Source organism: Aethalodelphis obliquidens, unplaced genomic scaffold (assembly GCF_003676395.1).
Source record: "Aethalodelphis obliquidens isolate GAN/ISIS:26980383/991018 unplaced genomic scaffold, ASM367639v1 scaffold53, whole genome shotgun sequence".
Taxonomy (NCBI): domain Eukaryota; kingdom Metazoa; phylum Chordata; class Mammalia; order Artiodactyla; family Delphinidae; genus Aethalodelphis; species Aethalodelphis obliquidens.
In genome coordinates this window covers 10,517,107-10,537,445 of record NW_020837997.1, presented here as the reverse complement: position 1 = coordinate 10,537,445, position 20,339 = coordinate 10,517,107, and the positions used below count along the sequence as shown (strand labels likewise).

General features: G+C 54.1%; 1 protein-coding gene across 3 annotated transcripts in view; it reads right to left on the bottom strand.

Annotated features, from left to right (window-relative positions):
* PTPRS (protein tyrosine phosphatase receptor type S) overlaps positions 1-20,339 on the bottom strand; it is a 103,544-nt gene that overhangs the window by 82,475 nt on the left and 730 nt on the right. The gene's annotated exons all lie outside the window — the stretch shown is intronic.

The following is a 20,339-nucleotide window of genomic DNA, read 5'->3' as shown; positions in this document are numbered from 1 at the left end:
TGAACCAGGCCTCCTCTGTATCTTGAACTGGAAGTTCAGTGAATCTCAGAATTTCTGCCCCAAGAGCCCCAGTGGAGCTTGGAGCTGGCGAAGGCCCAGCCCCACCTAAACCCAAACGTGTAGCTGGCTGTGTTCTAAGTACTCTGTACATATTAACTCATTTCATTCCCTTCCGTTACCATCCCCATTATACAGATGGGGAAACTGAGGCTGAGAAAAGGTTGTGCCTTGGTCAGGGGCCACTGCCTTGCTTGTAGCATGGGACCCTGGCCCCAGATCATACCCATGGGCTAACTTAGGAGTCACCAGATCCAGGAGGTCCCCTCCAACACCTGCAGAGAGAACCACTCCCTTTGCCTTCTGGAAACCTTGGCAGGTGTCCTGTTAACACGGGGGTCCCCATACCTGTCCCTCCCATCCTTGCAGATGCTCAGCCCAGAGATCTAGGAGTTATCCTTGATGACTTTCAAGCCCGCCCTGCACCCACTGCTTGGCCAATCCACTGGCTCTTCCCAAAAAAACATCTCTCCAGCATCCACCCACTTCTCCCCCTTCTCTGTCTCCATTTGGTCCAGCCCCATCATCGCTCACCTGGACAAGTGCAGTCGCCCCCACCCTGTTCCCCAGCTCCTGCAGTGGCAAAAGGGCGCCTGTGAGCACCTGAGTCAGGCCCCGTCCCTCCTCTGCCCACAGCCCTCCAGGGCTCCCACCTCCCTGAGAGCAAAAAACCAAGTCCTCCCCTCAGCCCACAAGGTCCTGCACGACCTGCCCTCCTCCCCTCCCTGCCCTCACCTCCTCCCTCTCTCCCCGTCGCTCACTCTGCTCCAGACACACAGGCCTCCACACACCAGGCATGGTCCTGTCCCTGGGCCTTTGCACGGCTCTCCCCGCAGCACCCCCACCCCAGGAACACCTTTCCTCCAGATCGCCACATAATTCACTCTCTCACCTCCTGCTGGTCTTTACTGAAAAGTCACCTCCTCAGAGAGGCCTACCTTGATTCCATAACTAAAATAGTCCCTCCTTATCACCTACCCCTTTCCCTGGCTTCATTTTTCTTAAAGGCATGCTATAGCTCCTTAAATATTTAACCTATTTCGTTGTGTATTGTTCTTCTCCCTGCTATGCTTCACAAGGACAGGACTTTTTCTTGTCTTCTTCACCACTTTATTCCCAGCACCTGGGTCAGGGCCCAGCATACAGTAGGTGCTCAATAAATATCCGCTGATGAACCTCTAGATGCTCCCCAGCAGGATCTTGGACCCAAAGGAGGCACTGTGATTATTTTCTCAACACTTAGAAGCTTTTCTTGGGGCCTAAAATAAAATTTTAGATCTGAAACCACGGGAGGTTTCTGCTACTGGTCTGGTGGGAACCGCCAAAGAATAAAAACATTCCTATCCTACTAAACTGTTAAGCGGAAGCCTGTGCTCACTTGCTGGTGGCTGGAATGGAGATTACAGACACTCTGTAGGGTGACCAGGTGAGATCCAGCGAATTCTAGAACGTGCATTCCACATAGAACCTCTTACTCGTGCTTGAAGCCTGTGTGTGAAAAGCATTGCAGCTCATCTCACAGGAAAGTGAAAGAGAGAGATGGGTGGGCATGACGGTCAGGAAGGGGCTGGACAAGCCAGTGGCATAGTACACAGCCCAGAAAAAGGAGATGAAGGCTCTGTACATACTGAGTCTGTTTGTGAAAAAGCACGGCATGGAAGAGTTGGGTGTAGGATGTGTGGGAAAGGAGAGAGGAGACCAACAGACCTAGAGGTACTAATGCTGAAATAATAAGAAGAATACTTGCTAATATTTTAAGACCGTGTATTATTTGCTAGACACATATCTCACCTAATTCTCTCCATTTTACAGAAGACAAAATTGAGCCTCAGAGAGGTCAGGCCACTTACCCAAAGTCACACAGCTTGGAGGTGACAAAGAGGGGATATGAGCACAGGTCACCTGGGCCCAGAGCCTGACCTAGGATGAGGTGAACCAAGCTTGCTAGCAGTCGAGCTCAACACCTGGTAGACAGTAGGTGCCCAATGCCATGGAGATGCCCAAGGGCAAAGGGAGCAGAGGAAGGACTGCTCAGAGGGAAACGGTGAGAGTTACTGAGCAGTCGGTCGGATGTTTGCTGGGGAGAAGGGAGGAGGGCTTGAGCAATCAATGCAAACGTTGGAAACCGGGCATCGGGGAGCGAGGTGGCTGGCTCGGAAGAGAACAACTGGCTGCCAATCTCATTTCCTCCTGTGACAGAGATGGGCAGGGCTGGCCGGAACCCACAGCTGGCATGAAGCCAGGGCCAGCAGGGACCTCCTGACCTGTCACCTGTGATGTGTTCATCAAGAGCGAGGGGAAAGTCACAACCATCCAGGGTGGGCGGCAGGAGGGAGTGTGCGCGGGCCCTTTTGGCGGGGGGAGGGGAGAGCCTGGCCCAAGGTCAATGTGGTCCCTGGCAAACCTTTCCTCTGCTCTGCCTCAGTTGGACCAACTCACCATTCAACCTGTGTTTACAGAGAACCATATGGTATGAGGTCCAAGACCATGAGTCTGATGTGAGTTTGGTCCCAGGCTCTGCTCCTTGCTTACTCAATGACCTGAAGTAAGTCATTTCCCCTCCATGAACCTCAGTTTCCCCATCTGTAAAATGGAGTCATCACTCCCTGGCTTGGGACAAGTCACAGGCTTTAGATTCAGAGCAACCCGAGTCTGAATTGTGGCTTAACCTCCTAGCTGAGTGGCCTCGGGCAAGCAGTTTAAGCAATCTGGGTCTGCTTTTCTTTCTCTTTAACAAGGAGTTAAAGGATCCTTGTCTGAGCCCCTGGATCAAGCCATGCCTGAAGCTGGTCTATTCTAACATCAGTCTTCTCAGTTACAAGAGCCAATCAATCCATCTGCTTTTTTTTAAAAAAAACTAAAGTCAGTTGATTTGGGTTTCTCCTCCTTTCAAGCTGCATGCCCACTGTGCAACTGAGGATAGAGCTTCATTAGTAGCATGGCAGGAAGCTGAGGATAACCATCAAGGTTATCCCTGCGCAACAGTCAACCTGCTGAGGGACTTCAAACAGACTCAAACCTCTGGGTCTCAGATCTTTCAGAACGCAGATGCTGGCAAGCAACGTCCACACGGCATCATCCAGATCTGGGACTGAGGGCAGCGCCTGCTTACTTTGCACCTACCTCGTGCCCACCGACCGGCTGCCTATTACGGACCCATTGGTCTAACATCTACCACGATCCATTCAGTGAGCACCTACTATGAGCTGGGCCCCATGAAAGACACAAGATTTAACCACTTCACCTTGAAGGCTCACAGTGACTTTGCATGGGAATCCTTGCCCATGCTGTTCCCTCTGCCTGGAACACCATTCCCTCCTCTCTCTGCCCAAGTAACTCCTACTCAACCACCACATCTCAGATCAGCTGCCACCCCCTCCAGGAAGCCTTCTTTGACCTCCCCTCCCATTGTTCACTCTCAGAGCCTTGCATCCTCTCTCCCTCTTCCTCATCCCAGTTCCAGAGCTGACGATTTCTGTATTTCATTGAGTTTAAGCTGCGTAATTATATTACGCGTCAATAAGAAAGAAAAAATGCTGCCAATTAAACTGGACATGACTTCCTTATCACACAGAATTATCATTTGACAGCAACTGAAAGAGCTTTTTTAGACTTCTTTGGACGTACACTTTGATCACCTTTCTCTCCTGAACATAAATGCAAAGTGTAAGTAAAATATATGGTTCAAGTTTTTCTAAACCACCTCTGTGTTCCAAGCCCACCTCTTCTGAATTGCTTTTCACCCCAGTGCTGCTGACTTGGGGTTCTGCACGTGGCACCGGTCCCTGTGCGGCCAGGCCCCAGGCACCTAGCATTTCCCATGGGTGGCTGGCCCAAGATTTCCCTCCAAGCCTCTGACACCCGCACTAAGGGATCCACGGAAGGTACTGATAATGCATGGAAGGCTCCCAACCACCCTCGTGTGGCCCAAGCACTGTGGTTTTGTCAACTAACATTTTGGGGGCTGCAGTGGTCAAGACAGGAATAACCAATCTGCCTAAAACTACCTGGCGCACAGCAGGAGCTCAAAACATATTACTGGGATGACGAGCTGAGTCTGATTTCACAGTAAGTGAGAGTTCAGAGAGGTTGGGCAAAAGCCATGAAGTCACACAGCAAAGTAAGAGGTAAGGGCAGATTCAAATCCAGGATCCCTGGCTTTGTCCCGGTCTACCTGCCAACAGCACTTACAATGTATTTCTCTAAAATAGGGCAGGGCGGGGACCCCAGCCAACATCTTGACTAAGAGAACTGAACCTCACAGGAGCCTTTAAATACACGGCGTAAAAAAAAAAAAAAAGATACAAATGAACTTATTTATAAAACAGAAACAGACTTACAGGTATCGAAAACAAACTTATGGAGTGGCATGGACTTACATACACTACCAAATGTAAAACAGATAGCTAGTGGGAAGCAGCTGCATAGCACAGGGAGATCAGCTCCGTGCTTTGTGACCACCTAGAGGGGTGGGATAGGGAGGGTGGGAGGGAGATGCAACAGGGAGGGGATATGGGGATATATGTATACATACAGCCGATTCACTTTGTTATACAGCAGAAACTAACACACCATTGTAAAGCAATTATACTCCAATAAAGATGTTAAAAAAAAAAAAGAACAAACTTATGGTTACCAAGGGGGAGACGTGGGGGGAGGGATAAATCAGACCTTGGGATGAACATACATATACTACTATATATAAAATAGATAACCAAAAAGGACCAACTGTATAGTACAGGGAACTCTACTCAATATTCTGTAATACCCTATATGAGAAAAGAATCTGAAAAAGAATAAATATATGTACAACGGAATCACTTTGCTGTACACCTGAAACTAACACAACATTGTAAATCAACTCTACTCCAATAAAATTTTAAATAAACAAATAAATAAAGAGGGTCAATCTATACATAAATTAGGAGGAAGTGACACATGTGAAGCGCTTAGAGAGCAAGCTGCACCCCAGCCAGACACCCAGCCGCTGTGTAACATCTAGCTGTGTGACACTGGGCAAATGACTCAACCTCTCTGGGCCTCAGTTTCTCCACCCACCAAATGGGTATAAGAGTCCCTGCCTCACAGAGCTACCATGAAGATTAAACCTATGAAAAGTCTGCCTTCAAACTCTATCCCAAATCTCCCCACTTCTCCCCATCTTCTGTCTCCACCTGTTCCATCCCACCATCCTGCCTGGACCAGTACAGTCTCCTCTGCCCTGTGCCCCCGACTCCCACCGTCTAGCCTCCCTGCAGCAGCCAAAGGGCTCCTGTGAGTGTCTGAGTCAGGTACCCACCTCCCTCCTCTGGGTAAAAGCCCAAGACCTCCCTGCCTGGGCTCTTACATGACCTGCCCCCACCCCCGTCCCCTCCCTGCCCTCCCCCCACCCCCCCTCGCTCACTCTGCTCCAGACACACTGGCCTCCTCGATGTTCCTCCAACACGCCAGGCACGGTGCTGCCTTTGCACAGGCTGTGCCCTCTGCCCAGAACATTCTCCTCTGACACAGCCACTTGGCTTCCTCCCTCACCTCCATCAGGGTTTTACTCAAATTGTCAACTCCTCAATAAAAAGCCGTCCCTACAACCCCATTTAAAATGACGGCCCTGGGACTTCCCTGGTGGTCCAGTGGTTAAGACTTCGCCTTCCAATGCAGGGGGTGCAGGTTCGATTCCTGGTCAGGGAGCTAAGATCCCACATGCCTCACGGTCAAGAAAAAAACCCCAAAACATAAAACAGAAGCAGTATTGTAACAAATTCAATAGAGACTTTAAAAAATGGACCACATAAATAAAAATAAAAAATAAAAATAAAATGACGGCCCTGGGACTTCCCTGGCGATCCAGTGGTTAATAGTCCGCACTCCCACTGCAGGGGGCGTGGGTTCGATCTCTGGTCAGGCAACTAAGATCCCGCATGCTTCACGGTGCGGCAAAAAAAATAAAGAAAAAGAAACTTAAAATAAACATCGATTCAAAAAATAAAGATCAATTTTAAAACTTAAAAAGTTAAATAACATACACGACAGCCCTCATCCCTCGACTCACGTACCCCTTTTTCTTTTTTACTGTGTTCTCTTATCACCACCTGACATGACACATAGTTTATGTTGCTTATTACCTCTTCCTGATCAGAACGTGAGCCCCACAAAGGCATACACTTCTTCTTCCCCGCTGGGCCCCGGCAGAGACCCAGCACACAGTAGGTGCCCGGATGACAAGGCACAGATGTGGGGAGGCGGCAGCCACAGCTGAACCAGCCGCCGGTCCTCCAGGGCTGGCTGGCGGAGGAAGCAAATCCACGCCTCCTCCGGGGGGCCCTTCCTGTCCCCATTTCTGAGCTATCCCTAGACTCTGCCCTCTGCCCCCTTTCCTGAGCCTCCAGCCAACACCTGCTGAGGAAACGCAGGAAGCAGGGGCGGCCTCCGTGGTGCCTGTGGCCTGGGATGGGCATGTTCCTCCGGGCAGTTTAATCCCTGCCCCGTTGGAAGGGAGGCCCCAGAGGTTGAGCCAGGACCTCCAAGCCAAACAAACAGACCGACTCGAGAAGCATCCACCTCCCCGATCCCGCTGCCAGGAAGAGGTGCCGCTCTGGAAGGTGCCTGATAACTATTTAGGGAATAGACGTATTATTTAGGGGCGCCGTGTCACCCTCACTCGCAGCCCAGCAGTAAGGCTTCACCCTTGCTAACTCATCGGATCCTCCCAAGGACCCTGGGAGGGTGGGGTCATCATTTTCCCTGTTTTACAGATGGGGACACTGAGGCCGGGAGGTGAAATCACAGCAGATGAGGAATAGAGCTGGGACTTGAATCCAAGCCATCTGGTCCTCGAGTCTGCCTCTTAACCACTAGTCTACATGGTCTCAATGAATACAAGTATAAAACACGGCAGGAAAACATCTGCAACACCTACGGACCATTGGCTGTGTCCTTGGCCTCGTGGGGGAGGGGGAAACAGCGAGTGTACCTTATCCCTCAGCCATCTTCCAACAATCTGGTAACATGCTCCATTCTAAAGATGAGGAAAACTGAGTCCCCGAGGGAGGTAGTGATTTCCTGAAGGTCCCCAGAAGCGGCAGTGCCCAGACCTGGCACCAAATTCACTCCATCCTTCCCTGGGATGGGTAATGCAGGCTGTTTCAGAGGTGGCCCGAGTGCTAGAACGAGGTCGGCTCACATCTCAAGAACACCCACTGTGTGCTGGCCCGAGTGAAAAACCATCAGGGGTCTTATTTCCAGGTGGGTATACTGAGGCTCAGAGAACTTCAGCCATGTGCCTGGGTCCCGAGATGTCCCCATTTCACAGACCGGTGAACCGAGGCTCAGAGAAGTTGCTCCATGTGCCTGAGGCCACACAGCCAGCAAGAGGCAGCCCTGGGACTCGGACCCAGAGCTTCCTGACCAGACTTGGAACTGTGGGCTGGCGTGAGCCTGCAGTGGAAGCTCTCAGCTCTGCAAACCAGACACCCCTTGGCCGCGATGGAGGGTCAGGATCCACGGGGACACACAGTGCGAAACCCCAAATGACAAGTGTCGGCATGGAAACAGCCTGTGGGTGGCTGGGCTTCTTCAGGCGTAAAAATGGGGGGGGGAACACTTAACACCAACTGTATTTTTAAAAATCCCACAGCAATAAAGAGGCTGGACCGTCAGCACGGCATCACGTCCGTGGGCAGGCAGAAGCCCCAGAACGCAGGGACACAGCTATTTTAAAGGGGCTATTTCTGGAGGCCGAGGTGAGAACACGGGGGCGGGAGGAAGGATCAGGAGCAGCCGCTGGGCGGCCCGAACTGGCCGCCTGCAGGGGGAGGGGGGAGAGGCGAGTGAAAAGGGAGAACTCGGGAGCCACCTGCTTGGTTGGTGCCAACGCAGGCGCTGCCACGAGCCAGCTGGAGGACCTCAGGCATCTCAGAGCCTCATCTCTTGCCCTGTGAACGGAGATCTGTGGGTGCAAAACGTGCACGGGGCCCTACTGTGCACAGGCGCTGCTGTGGACATAGCAGAGGAGACGGCCGAAAGGGAGGTGGATGACAAGTAAAAGGCATAAGACATGGAGATGGCGACAGCGATTCCAGTAAAAGCAGAGCAGGAGAGGGGAAGATGGTGGCCAGGTAGACAGGCGGATTTGCAAATAACACTCTTACAAATCGTTTCGCAAGTAATAACTTTGCAAATCTTCACAGGGCGGTCAGGGGAAGCCTCACTTAAAAATGAGCAGAGACCCGAGGAGAGAAGGAAGAAAAGCACTGTGTCCTGAGGCTCACCTACTGCCGCTATTAGGATCAAGTTGGGCAGCGGATGCCAAAAAACTCACAAGAGAGGCACCTTCACATAAAAGAAGCTCCCAGGTCGTCCTTTCAGGGCTATTTTGCCCACCCCATAACCATCAGGGTCCAGGCTCCTTCCATCTCTTTGATCCCCCATTCTTATCCCTGATACCTGCCTCATGGTCCAAAATGGCTGCTTGGGTGCCTACCATCACCTCCGTATTCCAGCTGGGGGTGGGGAGAAGGAAGCATGTGCTACCTCCCTTTGAAGGCATTTCCAGGAAATTCTGTTCATTTATCCCACTGGTCAGAACTGAATCATATAGCACAGACAGCTGCAAGTTACAATGGGAAATTTTTTTTTTTTTTCCACCAGGTGGCTACGTGCCTAGATAAGTCAAAGGGTTCAATTGCTGTGGAGGAGAAAGACGGGATATTGGTAGACCCCACCAAAAACACGTAGCCCGATGGGGTTAGGTCTTACTTTCAAACCAGTGTATCTGAGAGACTTTGGCCTGCATAGAGAAGACAGATGTTATCAGGGCCAGCCCCCTGCCTCCATGCCAGGATGCTTTTCATTCATCCCAGGCTCCGCCTCCCCAAATACCCCAAGGTCAGAAACTGGCCGCAGCCCAAGTTCAGGCTCCGTGTTTCCAGGGGCCCCTCGGAAGGCAGGACCCCACCTACGGTCTGGGCTCGCTAAGCACCTGGGCCCAAGGCACCAGGCATCTCCCATCCCACCTTGCGCCTGCCTGGTGAGGACGCCCAGCCAATTCATCTCCTTCTCCTTGGTAAACAACTGTCAGGGAAAATAAATAGTTTTTAATAGGCTCATTAATTGAATTCAGGGAGAAATAACCTTCTCCCCAGGCTGTTGAGAAGGAATACTCAAGACACACACAAGAAAGTCCTAGCACCCTGGTCCGCAGGTGGAGACCCCCGAACGGTTCTAGCCATGTTCAGCCACATGAACTCAACCAGCAAGGGCACCATCCCCCTCCCCGGCTTTTTCCAGCCTTCTCAAGGTTGGAAGTCTCCGGTGGGTGCTAACTGGGCTTTAACGCCTCAGTAGCCCTTGGCCTCTGCTCTAAGCCTGTGGCGGTAGCAGGATGATTTAATGTCCTTTTTTTTTTCTTTTTTTTGTTTGGCTCTCATCTCATTTATTTCAAAGGTTCTGCCTTCTTATGTCAAGGACATACCAGGTTGCCCATTCATGAGAGTAAGACAAATTTTTCTCCTTTAAGTTTTCAAAGAGAATGGGTTTCAAGAAAACTACCAAGTCACTAGGAGGACCAGGTAGATGGGGCAAAAGGCACACGTCAAAGTGAGTGACTGAGATTTGGGTGATGTCGGGGAGAGCACTGGATGCGGAGTCCAGAGGCCTCGACGCAGCCCACAGGGTGACTGAGGCACAGAACTAGAAGGTCAGAACTGACCCCCTGCACCTGTCGAGGGCTCTGGCCACACAGGTGTGACTCAGTTTCCCCACCGCGGCTCAGGTGGTCCTGGGGCAGGCCTCCTGCCAGCCTGCTCTCAGCACTGTAGCAGGAGACTCGACACCCCTGGGAGAAGCCAGACTTGGGCCCTGCTGCTCCCAGGACCCCCAAACCCTTTGTCCCCCAAAGCTCTGTATGCAGGTCCCCCAGTTTGCCCCCAGAAGGCATTCACCATCATGCTGTATTGTACGATGTTTAGCCAGTTCCATCTTTGCCATGCCAGCACTTTCCAAGCACAGTCGGTACAGATCTTTCTAATCATTCAAGAGACAGTCTTTGCTCCCATTTTAGACAAGGAGACTGAGGCCCAGGGTCATGCTGTGCGTGAGGCCAAGATTCAAACGTGGGTTGTTCAGATGTCCAATTCAATCCCTCAAAGAAAGCCTGGCCCATTCCTGGGGGCTCCTCAGTGACTTTTCTACCTATCTGGCCGGATGCACACGGTGTCAAATGAACATCAGGGCTCCTTGAGTCTTAAAAATCCCCTGGCCCAGTTACTATGCCCTTTGGGGGTTCCCTGCTCCTTTGGGCTTCTCACCTCCTCCCCAGGAGACAAGAAACCTCATGGACTGTTTCAGGGTTCCCTGACCCCATGACACCTGGCCTCAGGGCCCCTGGCTCTCAGCAGCCAATCATCATGGCTTCTGCGCCAAACAGCTCAGACATGCAGAGACTCATGAGGGCAGGCAAGCGGCCGAGGTCACACAGCACCTCCACTGGGGATTTGGTCTCCTAGCCTCCCTGCCCAGGGCAGTGGGAACTGAGTCAGGGCGTTTCAGCCGCCTGATGCGGGGCTTTCCCAGCCACCATGACCCACCTAATCTGGACAATTAGACACGCTGGGTCTAGTGCAGGAGGGCAGTGGCTCTCCAAAACCAGGTCTGGGGAGGGGGAGCCAGGTGGAGCTCCCATCCTGAAAAGGGGGGCAGACAGACCGCAAAACAGCAACTGAAGAAGTAAAATAAAAAGAGTGCTGGGGAACACTGGCTGGATAGGGTTGGCCTGGCCAGAAACGGAGCTCCTGGCGGAGGAAACAGCAAGGACAAAAGCCTGGAGGTGGGAGAAGAAGGAAGGTCAAGGTGGTTGGTACAGAATGAGTGAGGAGGGAGTGGATGGAGAAGCCGGCAGGGGACTGGCTGGCAAGCAGGGTTTGGGTGTGCCAACCAGAGAGGCAAAGCAACTTCCCTGAAGTCACACAGCTCGTAAGAGGCAAAAACATATCTCACATCCAGACCAGCCGACAACATGTCCCTCCTTCTGCGACCAGCCTTCTGGCTCCATAATTGCTATGTGCTCCAGCTGGGCAAAATGAAACCGCAGAGCCTCCTTGTGCAAAAATTATTAAGAATTTCAGGGCTTCCCTGGTGGCGCAGTGGTTGAGAATCTGCCTGCTAATGCGGGGGACATGGGTTCGAGCCCTGGTCTGGGAGGATCCCACATGCCGCAGAGCAACTGGGCCCGTGAGCCACAACTACTGAGCCTGCGCGTCTGGAGCCTGTGCTACACAACGAGAGAGGCCGCGATGGCAAGAGGCCCGCGCACCGCGATGAAGAGTGGCCCCCACTTGCCACAACTAGAGAAAGCCCTCGCACAGAAACGAAGACCCAACACAGAAAAAATAAATTAATAAAAACTCCTACCCCCAACATCTTCTTTAAAAAAAAAAAAAAAAAGAATTTCAAGAAAGCAAGAGCAGATCATTCAACCAAGTAAAGACCCCCTGAACCTCCACAAGCACAGAAATGCCACCTCAGTTCGCCTGTGGGCACATAGGCAGCCCCAGGAAAAGGCTCCAGCGTGCCAGTTTCTCATCCTCACTCTGTGCCTCAGTTTCCCCATCTGCCAGGTGGGGCGACAGCTGCCACCTCTCAGGGCTGTTCTAAGGATGAAAGGAGAAAATTTGAGTGAAGCCGGAGCCCAGGGCCAGACACGCAGTGTAGGCTCCATGACGGGGACTTCATGCCTGTTTGGGTTATTTCTCCTCCGTTGCAGTTGTTTGGGAAATTGTGGGTGTGGAGCTCCATCCACATCTCCCCCAGCGGTTCATGAAGATGGGGGATGGGAGAGCACAGTCATTTAGTCCCTGCTTGTGTACCCTGGGTGCCAGGTCCCCTATCAACGTGACAGCATTTAACTCCCAGTGACACAGCAGGCAAGATGTATTCCCATTTCATGGATGAGAAAAGCGAGGCTGGGGGCAGGGAATAAGGGGTCACCTCACACAACCGGGTAGGGCCTGTACCAGGATTCGAACTTAGTGCTCCGGCCTCCAAAGGCCAGGTGGGAAAAAAGGGGAAAGACCTGCCCGCAGCAGCCCCTCCATCTCCCAGATCCAGCACTGTCACCAGAAACCCCAGCCGTTCGTGCTTCTAGAATCCATACGTCAGGCGCAACTACCCACTTGTGATAATCAACTGGGCCGTGGGGCCGGGACAGGTGGGCAGCGGGAACCCGTTAGCAATCTCGGCGTTTGAGTCCAGCAAGACGGCGCAAGGCACGGGAGGCGGACGTTCATGGACAAGCCAATGGCCCGGCCGCCTGATTTCTCTCACCACTGGGGTCTGGAGCACAAATCAGGTTTTCTAAGGCTCAGCATTACTGACATTTAGAACCTGATCGTTCTCTGTGGGGGGCCATCCTGGGCGCTGCGGGATGTTAAGCGGCATCCCTGACCCCACCTGCTCGATGCCAGGAGAGCCCCCAGACGTGATGACCACAGATGTCCCCAGACATCGCCCTGTGTCCCCTGGAGGAGCGAAATCGCCCCTCGTTGAGAACCACTGTCATGAACTCTACTGAGAACGCAGGTGACCCGGTGCCCCAGCCCCGAGAGCAAACAGGTATTTCCGGAAAAGACAAGAGGCGAGGAACGGGTCCCGCAGACAGAAGATAAGTCACAGCCCTGCCCCGTGGGACGCGCCGGCTTCCTTCTGTGTAGCATTTAAGTTTATCATTACGACCAATATTAATATAATCAGAGCCAACGTTTATCGAGCGCAGCTGCTGGCCCAGGCCCTGTTCTCCGCCCTCCCTGTGAATAATCGCGCCGCTGCCTCCGAATAGCTCCTCAATGTGGCTGTGATTCTTCGATCCATTTTAGAGCCCGGGAAACTGAGGCCTGGGGACGGCAAGTGAGCTGTCGAGTCCACACAACTGGCAAACGGAGGTGTTGTAAGGAGAAGAACGATCAAAGAATGGAAAAATAGGGCAATTTCATGTAAAAAAATATCTAGATTTCTGGTTTATCTTGGAAAACCAAGCAGATCTGGCTGTGGAGCCATTCAGGGCTGCCCGTCTGGTGCCCACCACCCCTGGGCATGAACTGCCCAGCCCTGATGCGTGCGCACTGGGGTTTGAGAATGACATTTCTGCCATGTCTTTTTTTCTTTTTTTAATTTTTAGTGGAGTATAGTTGCTTTACAATGTTGTGTTCGTTTCTACTGTACGGCAAAGTGAATCAGCTATACACGTACGTATATCCCCTCTTTTCTGGATTTCCTTCCCATTCAGGTCACCGCAGAGTACTGAGTAGAGTTCCCTGAGCTATACAGTAGGTTCTCATTAGTTACCTATTTTATACACAGTATCAATAGTGTATATATGTCAATCCCCATCTCCCAATTCATCCCACGTCTCCCTTTCCCCCTTGGTATCCAAACGTTTGTTCTGCCATGTTACCCTCTCTGGACTGGTGTGAAGACATCCAGCCCACCCTTCTAGTGTGAGGCCCAGCCGGGCGGGCGGGCGGGCAGGCAGGCAGGCAGGCAGGCATGGCTGTGTGACTTTAGGCAAGTTGCTCTCCCTCTCTGGGCCTCGGCATGACAGTTGTTCCAAGAGGTGTTTCCCCAACTCCCAGGTCTCCACTAGCAATGATCTTTGCACCCAAGCTCTGGGGCCTTTCAGCAAACTCTAGCTGCACGTGTGGAAACTGCAATGTGAACTCCTCAGTGTCGGGACCCCATGTGGTCACCCACCTCTTGCTTCTGCTTCCCTCACCTCCTGCCACACACAGCTGAAGATGCTCCACCTCCCAGCTTTGCACCTGCTGTTCCCAATGCCCGTTCAACTCAGAAAGGTCCCCCTGATGCCCACCCCAGACAAAATAGTGGCCTGGTGACCTGTCGGGGGCCATGGGATTTCCAGTCTCTGCAGAGCCCTACTGCAGCCGATATTTTTTCTTGCTTAGCTTATTTATGTATTCAGCCTCTCCCAACAGACTGCAGGGTCCAGGGGATGGAGGACCGAGCCTGCCTTGTTTACTGCTGTATCCCCAGAATTCGACTTTCATTTGCTTTTATTTACAAAAAGAAAGAAAGGAAAAGAATGTACAAAGCGCTTTCTGTCTACCTGGCATGTATTTGTTCATGAGTAAAGCAACACCAAAGCACCCATTTTACAGATGAGGAAACTGAGGCGCACGGCCGCTACATAACTAGTCCAAGGCTCCACAGCTGGTCTACATACATAGTCTGAGGCCCCACAGCTGGTGAGCAGCAGAGCTGGGATTTGAACCCAGAGTCTGGCTCTTGAGTTCTCTGGCCGCCGGTATTCAACAAATACTGATCGACTGAATGAATGCATTGGCAAATGAAGGAATGAAGGCTCACACACCAAGCTTATAAACTGACTGCCTTCCTGAGCACCTCTCAGCAGGGCCCGAGGCAAAGCTGAGCCCACACGGCCCTGAATTGTCCCGGACCTCCCCCCAGGCACTCACCCAGATCCACCATAGCTCTGGAAGTCAGGGGGCCACTGTCTGAGGTCTCAGGAGTGCAGGAGCCACCTGCCCTCTCCGCCTGCCTTGTCTGGCTTCCCATGGCTCAGATCCTGCCAGGCCCTGGCCCGGTCCTGCTGCAGAAGTGGGGCGGCCTTGATTAGGCAGCCAGTGACGGGGAACGCCCCAGTTTGCAGTGGCTGAGTCATCCTAATGTTTCTCCCATGCTAGACCCCGTGAGGGGCTGAGGGTTGGGGGGTGCTGCTGGGGAGCCCCCACCGGGCAGGTCTGGCTATGGATCAACACATCACTTTACACGCATTAACTCATTTCATCCTCCCAACAAAGCTATGAGGTAGATAGCGTTACTCTCCATTTTACAGATGTGACCATGGAAGCACAGAGAGGTTGAGCAACTTGCCCCAGGTCACCCAGCCAGCGAGAGGCAGAGCCGGGATTTGAAACCAAGCAACCTCGGACCGGCGTCCATACTCTTACCCTCTGAGGAAGGCAGCTGGGAGCCCCGGAGTCTCCACAGTGACTCGCGCCCAGCAGGTGAACCGTCATCAAAGCTACTTCTTTGACAATGGGGCAGAGCCCCAGCTCCTTCCCAGGGGTTAAGACTTCAGGTTCTGGCAGCCACTAGTCCTGGGTAAGATTTCCAGTTCTGTCACTTGTGGACTGTGTGACCTCAGGCCAGTGAAGACCTCTCTCTGTGCCTCAGTTTCCCTGTCTGCAAAATGGGGTTCCGAGCATGCTCCTAAGGTGCTTACTCAGCGTAGGACCTGGCACGGGCACCAACTCCAAATAAGTCAGAGCAGCTATTATTATCCCCCGACATCCCCTCATTTGCTGATCACAGGGTTAATTATAAGTGGCATTAAATTATACACACACAGACGCATCGACCTCCCTTCCCCAGAACCCCTGAATCTCCACCAACACTCCATTACCCACATGACAGCACGACAATAGAGCATCTTCCCGGCCCCACTCCACCTAGCCTGCCTCCATCCGAGGGTCCCAGGCCTCTGGCACTGAGGATGCGACACCATTTGGGGGCCGGGCGTCGTAAGACAGATGCAGCCAGCAACCGATGACACGTCCAAGAGCTGAGGGAGGCGCTTTACCCACAGCATCTCCTGTCCAGGCTTGCCATGAAGCAGGCTGTGATTGCTCTGATCTTAGAGATGAAGGAGCACAGAGAGGTCAACCAACCAGCCCAAGTATGCACAGTAGGGTGGGTGCTGGAAATCAGCGCCCCCCTCCAAGCCAGAGGCATAACTTCATTTTGCAAGTGAGAAGGCTCCCACACAGAGAGGTTAAAGGGCAGAGGCGATGCCACACAGAGAGGGAGAGAGGAAGGAGAGAACCAGGAAACAAAAAAATCGGGATTTTCAGTTTCCCTAGGAGGAAACGCCTGGCCTTCCTACAGGGGACTAATGTAATAGCAAAGAGTTCAAAAAACAAACCGAAAAAAACTCAAAAGCCGCAGGGACCATCCAGGGAGTTCTGGAGAAAATCTGCTTCAAAAAAAGGGTATTTATGGGAGCGGGGTCACTGTGACCCAGAAACCCAAGCTCCAAGCCCCAGATCAGGGTGGAATCCATGGGAATGAGTATGGGGATCTCCGGGGAAAGAAACCTCGGTGTGTTTTCAGGTCTGGAATCCTTTTGGCCTCCGCAGGACTGGGAGGGCGCCTCGATTCCGAGAACAGGAGAGGGATTCCACGGCCAGCCCGGGATTCCACGGCCAGCCCGGAATAGCACCAACCCCCAGGTCCAGCCTGGCCAGACCCGGGGGAGGGGCAGCGGTATCGGCAGCTCCTCAGAGGAGGGGAGAGAGAAGAGAGACAAAAATAAAGCAACACGAAAGTCGGGGCCTGTCCGTGAGTCACTCCCACCCGCTTGTTAATTTTCGCCTTTGCAGAAGTGTAAGCCAATTGATTTTTTTCATGCTCCCCACACACAACACCCCGCCCCCCGCCCCCCGACAACGCTTCTGAAATATCAGAGACAAGACAGAAATGGTACGTCGGGGTTCTTTTTTTTTCCCTTTGTGTGTGTGTGTGTGTGTGTGTGTGTGTGTGTGTGTGCCTTTTCTTTCCTTAAAGAAAAAAGAGAGAAGGGGGAAAAAACCCACAAACCACACTCGAAATCCGTGAGCTTCTAGAAGGCCAGAGGGGGTGACAAGTTGGACCGCTGGGTCAGCAGACCCAGGTATCACCGCTTCCTGTGCATCCCAAGCTAAGATCTGCCCATGTCCGGGCTGTCCGTCCTCCTGGTGACAGGCTGACATGCGCTTGAATTTCACCCCCTTCCAACACCCCATCTTCTCCGGCTATAAGCCAGGAGCTTTCTGGTTCCAGGCTGAAGTCAGACAAAATGTTTGAAACCATCTGAAAAGCCCTCATTCTCCCCAGCGCAGTGGTGTGACTTTTGTCCACGGACCCACACGGGGTTTTGTCAGCTTGGCACCTGGATCTTGCCCACTGTCCCCACTGGAGGCTGAGCCCCCCTGCGCGGCGGGCAGCTGGGGTCTCTCCACACTCCCCCGCCAGGCATATTTTGTAGCGGGGAAGGACAGGGCAAGGGCAGAGAGGGGCACCTCCTCCTTGCAAATTCTGGGAAACAGGCCACCCACCCACGGAGGGTGTGCCAGGAGGCTGTCCTAGGTGCAGAGGAAAGCGGGGTGGCATCTCAGCGCCCCTGCCTAGGCCCCCTGCCTCTTTCCAGAAGCACAAGCCCTCCCTCTACCCCCAGAAAGGGAGCCACGGCCCGCAACGTGCTGGCCAAGCCCACTGCACTTCCCAAGGACCTTTCTCAGGCTCCAGATGACTCTACAAATGGAACCTAATGCGCTCCATCTGGGGGTGGGGGGTGGGGTGGGGCGGGGATAGCTTTCAGCTGCAAACGTTAAGCTTTGTCAATTATCCCCCAAACCCGCCAGGTTTATAAATATCCGTCTTTATTTTTAGGGTTTTCCTCCCCATCCTGAAGTCTCTCAATGCCCCCCCCCCCACACGCAATGGCTACACTAAAGTCACGCGAAGCAGGTGAACCCGGGGCTCCCGGGTGCCGCGCCTCAGAGCCACGTAGTCCCTGCCCGTTCCTGCCTGCCCCTTCCCAGCCACCTCGCTGACCATTGTTCGGTGGAGTAATCAGCGAAGCCACAGGTCTCCTAGCGCCTGGCTCCTGGGAGCGGCAGCTGGAGGTGCGCTGTGCTCCAACACCTGCGACAGGCTGTTCAGTGCCAACCCAGAAGGCAGGAGGGGAAATCGAGTCACCCCTGGAAAGCCGTTTGCTGAGGGGAAGTGGATCTGTCTCCCCAACCCGTCCCGGGTCTAGGGAATACCAGGCAAAGCCCCACGCTCTGAACAGCCCAAAGAAGAAAATGAGCGCACAGTGATGGCTCCAGAATTGTCCCCCCAGATGCCACAACTAAATCCCTGACATCCAGGGAGCTTCTCCCCTTCCACCTGGTCCTGACACCTCGGCCCAGAACCACAGCCCCAGTGTTGGGAAAAAAATGCCCCATGTCTCTGAATGGGGCCCACAGATATGTGAAGATGCCCGGGATCCCCTGGGAAGCAGGGGAAAAAGAAAGGTGCTTGGAATGCTGCAAGGAGCTAGAAACAGAAGCACGGTCAGTGGGCGATGATTCCTGTGCGGGCAGCAGGCAGGCGCCTGGCTGGCAGTGCTCCTCTTTCTGTGCCCACCACAAGGCCAGGGTCCCTGAGGGAGGAGGGTTCCCCCAAGGAGCCCAGCCCACACCCCAGCAGAGCCTTCCAATGCCACACCCCGGCCACACCAGAATGACCCATCCCCCTGTCCCCGCAGAGGGTGAGGAGTGGGCCAGGCGTGGCCTCTCCTCGCAGGATGGCCACCGACATGACAGCACCAGCCCCCGTCCCCCCCTGGGGGGCCAGTGTCATCGGCTGTGTGGCAGGAATAGAAAAGCGCATGAGCTCACCAGGCAGGCCGGGTCTCCCACGACGTTTTGTTTGCCTGTGCCCAATTATACCAAACTCTCAGGGCAATCAAGTATGGCGGGTGGCTGCCCCCAGGGGGCTGGGGGGGGGCCGGGGCCCCAGGCAGAAGTGCACCGTCATGGTGAAGGTGCCCCCCAGGCCCGGGCACAGGGCAAGACGAAGCTTTCTGGAGGGGGAAGAATGGAGACACAACAGCAGGCGTCAAGAGATGCCTCTCGGAGGGCATTGTTGGGGGCGGGTAAGGGGAGCCAGCCAGAGACCCAGGCCCAAGGTGGTGGGCTCTAGGATTGGGGGGTGGGAAGCAGCCGCCCCCCAGCCCCAGCTGCCTGCCTTCCGCAGCCAAAGTATCAGCTGGCAGAGGAAGAAGAGAGCTGAGGGACAGAAGGTAGGCGAGATTGGCAGGGGGAGGGGGCACAAAGGAAGGGGACCCTGGGAGGGGGAGGGGAGCTATGCAAATGGTAGAATCGACAGAGTCCCTCAGCGATTAATAAAAGCTCCAGCAGCGGCGGTTGGTATCACAGGAGTAGAGGCGCGGGCTGGCTCTCTCTTCTCACTGGCGCAAGGTGGCTCAGAGGGGGAAGCAGGGCACCCCAAACAAAAGGAACCCTTGCCCCCTGCACCCCAGGAACAGCAACAATGGGGAACATCAAGGGAAGACTAGAACCCCGGCAGCCAAAGTCCTGGGGGGGGGGCGCGAGGAGACCAATGGGAACCCAGAGCAGGTGGATCCCTGTCCTCGGGACCCTCGGGGACCCTCCGGCTTTTGTCCCCGCTTCTCAGAGTCCTAATACCCAGCCTGGACACCTCAGACGCCCACCCACCTCTTCGCGAGCTGGGGGCCAGGCTGGTTTTTCAGGGGTTTGGCCAGAGGCAGAAGGGCCCCACACTCAGAATGAAGACTCCCCCAGATGGAGATGGGGGGAAAGGGGAATCCCAGCTGAGCCCGAGAGGGGGAGGGGAGGCACCCCCCAGACGAAGGCGCTGGGGAGGTTTGTTAATTTGGGGGATGAGGACCCTAGGGGGTGGCTAAATTTGAGGAAGGGTTGCAGAGGAAAGGACGCTCAAAAGCTGCTTATTTACGGCTCCTAGAGGAGGATTTGAAATCGGGGAAGAATCATTAAAGAGGAGGCTCTAGATCTGGGGGGGGGTGTGGCTGAAAAAAAGATTCCACTTTGGGGTGGATTCTCTGATTTGGGAATTTTGGAGAGAAGGCAGACGAAGGAGAGTTCTCTGATCTAGGGGGAGTTTCGTGGGGGTAAGTGCCCAGGATTTGTTTGTGTGCTGAGGGGGGGAGGGTGGAATTCTAAATTTGGGAGTGATTTCCGTAAGGAGCAGTGAACTTGGCCGCAACCCGGCCAAAACCCTTGCGCTCAGAGTATGGGCGCTCGAACTCGGAGGGCTTCCCTCCGGGCACGGCGCCCCCCCACCCGCACCCCCTTCAACCTGGTTCAGACGGCTCCGCCCCCGGGATGACGTCACCGCCCCCTCCCCCCCGCAGCCCCCGAGGGGGCTCCCGGGGCGTGCAGAACCCGCGAGGCTGGCAGCTCCAGGGGCGGCTTCCCCTCTCCCGGGATCCCCACGGGGCCCCCAGCTCCGAAGGGAGGTCGGGGGCCGGGCGCGCGCGCCCGCCCGTCCGCCAGAGTCCCTGGGGCTGGGGGCTGCCTTGCCCCACCTGGGGAAACTGGGAGGGGGAGCTGGGGCCACAGTAGGGTGGGGCAAGGCTAAGGTAGCGGAAGGCTCCCCACCAAAGGATAGATGAGGCCGGGAGGGCACTAGGGGGAGACAGCATTGAGTAGGGGGGTTCTCTAGGG